This window comes from Panthera uncia, chromosome D2, assembly GCF_023721935.1.
Source record: "Panthera uncia isolate 11264 chromosome D2, Puncia_PCG_1.0, whole genome shotgun sequence".
Taxonomy (NCBI): Eukaryota; Metazoa; Chordata; class Mammalia; order Carnivora; family Felidae; genus Panthera; species Panthera uncia.
Window position 1 is genome coordinate 35,578,945 of NC_064818.1, and position 2,954 is coordinate 35,581,898.

Sequence of the window (2,954 nt, forward strand, 5' to 3'; positions counted from 1 at the left end):
ACCAGCTCAGAGACAGGAAAGAACTTAATATCACAGAACCAGAATTTGAACCCAGGTCCTTCTGACGCCAAAGCCTGTACTGACCTTCAGAGCATGTGATTGATAGGGTCTAGCACAGAATGACTGCTCTATCAATATTCATTGAATGAATGAACGAAAGAAGCAGTGACGTGAGAACGAGAAGGCTCGTGTATCTTGGAATTGGATTATACATCCACAGTAGAGCCGGAAGCTTCAATGGAGGAGATGATTGTGCAGCTACTGAATCACTGATATTTATCGAGTGCTTACTACGTGCGAAGTGCTTTAACACTTCATGACAATCCTCTCGAGGTCAGTAGAAATATACTGAGCATTCAGATACTCTGCCTACCCTGTCCTGGGCCCTCAGGATGGCAGATGACCTGCAAGCATCCACAGCCCAAATGCAGAAGAAAGACTTGTAATGTTCTTCATGCCATAAATAGGCTTATCTGGGGTCTTAATTTACCTACTCTCCACTCACCCTCTACAACCATGAGCAATCCATCAGGAGCCAGATTTCTTTGTCTCTGGGGATTTTGGAGTGATCAACAGCCTTGAATATAGTATAAAGCCAACCCTTTCTCCAGTTCTCACAACCTCCTCATAATAGGCTCCCATATAGCGTGAGCAATTTACAGTATAATGAATTTGTTTTATTCTGGTTCAGCCTGGGCACCACGGCCCCTGCCTGCCTTCCTGTTGTTTTATTTACTCCTTAGCCATTCTCGTTTTTGTAGCTATTCCCTTTAGCTCTCCTTTTCTGTAAGGTCATTCTAAGGACAGGATGTTGCAATGGCCACGATGAGTTGTGAACAAGTGCAAGTCAGATGTGTGCTGGTGTTTCTCTCTCTTTTTGGGGGGTTCTCTGAAATCTGGCCCATAAAGAAAAATATCACACGCTCAAGATTTAGAGCCCAAATTCCGGTTTTGAGGTCGGCGTCATTCAGATGAATGCCCCTGAGCCAGGCACAACAGAACAGTTACTGAGAGAGATAAGGTGATTCAGTGTTGTACCTTAGTGAGCTGTAACTCACGAAGGGTGGGGGGGAGACATTTTTGTAACCACTAAAATGTGTAAGGCCAGCCTTAGCCCTATATATTGCTGTTTTCCACAATGGTTGTTTCCTGAAAAATCTATCTCTTTCACCACAGGGTGCTAGGGGCATTGAAAATTAGTCAGTTTGCTCTATTGGCCTTGTTAACTCTTGTGTCAGGGCATTAATACAGGATAATAGTAATCACATTTGGTGTTAAATATCTGCAGTGTTAGGGCAGTGGCTCTGAATCTCAACCCACTACATCTGATTAATAGCAATACTGATCATAGCACCAGGAAGATGGACTCCCCAGCCTTCTTGTCCAGACAGTATAAACACCCCAGAGATAAATGCTTCATTCATATGTGAGCACAATTAATATTAGCTTCTAATTATTTCTGGCACATGCTCTTTGATGCTAGAGATTTTGAGTCACAGTGGTCAAAGGGTAATGCATCATAACAGGTTACAACATCCCCAAGGATTTCATGATTGACATAAAAATGGTTTTTTTCTCCAACTGATTGACACTATGGCAGGTGTGACGTGATGGCCAAGCTTTTAGCTGTCCGTTAAAAGATATTAAATCGGGGGGATGTGGCTTCAATAATTAGCTTCCACATTTGGGAAAAGAGACCAAGTGGACCATGGATAGAGTTCTTGTGGGGGCTAGAGCGAAATAACATTCCGGTTGAGTCAGTGCAAACAACTTGAAAATTGATTTCCAAAATTTCTGGAGTGTCTTTTTTTTTTCCTGGAGGGACATAAATGGAAACCAAAGGTTTATAGTGAATCAGCAAGACAAGCTCTAGCTAGAGGAAGGAAATTTGCCAAAGACAAGAGTTTGTCTTTGCAGAGACGTTGTGCAAACAGGTGGGGAATTGTGTTATCTTAAAAAAATCGGACCATATGTTTCTACCATTCATTGGGAAAAGGAGCAGATGTATCCCAAGAACTATAACACAGTAACCAAATGGGTATGCTTGGGAAGGGTTGCAGAATGGGCATTCCACTATGTTCTAAAGTTCTGTGTGCCAGAAGGACAAGATTTCCCTGACCTTCTGGGTCTAACCCCTCATGGTGACTAACCCCTCATGGTCCTGCTACTTGCTCTATGACATTGTTTTGGTTTGGACAGAGAGTTTTCAAATGCATATTTGTTCATTGGAATGCTGGAAGTTTTGGAGGCAAGCAATCCATGGATTAATAGACTGCGGTCTCTTGGGGAACAAAGACTTGGATTTTTCCTGTGTCTGGGGCAGGTGAGCCAAGAGGAGGAAGGAAGTACTAGTAGGTAAAGATGATTCTAATATCCTAGAAAGGCAAACCATCATGTTGTTGCTTAACAATAAAGTCCAGGCACACCTGCTCAATGTATTTGCTTAGGTTAACAGATCTTAGTCTTCTGGCCTTCAAGTTCCTGACCCAATTAAACTAAACAAGAATTTAGTGTCTGCTATGCATTCTGATGCTAGAATCAAAAGAAAATAGGCTTTTTTGAGGAGCTCACTTTGCACTGTAAGAATAGGTTAGAATACATATAACAACGAATCCGTAGTGCTAAAGCACTTGGAAACTGCACTCACCAAATGGTGTAGAAGTCCACAAAAACAGTCCAATGATACACAATGCCAACAAAGGCTTCACAGAGGAGTTGATATTTCAGCTGAGCTTGAAAAATGAGAGTGGGGGTGGAAAACACAGTGGCTCAGGTGGGAAAGGGGTGTTCCCAGCAGTAGTTTGCCTAAGGAAGAGTGTCATATGATCTCCACCCATCAGGAGCTCCCAGGAAGGCAGAGAGGAGAGCAGAGCATCAACAAAGTCTCCAAGGGCATGTCCATTTACTCAGGAACTGTTTGTTGAGGATCCGCTATATTCCAAGTACTGGACTCT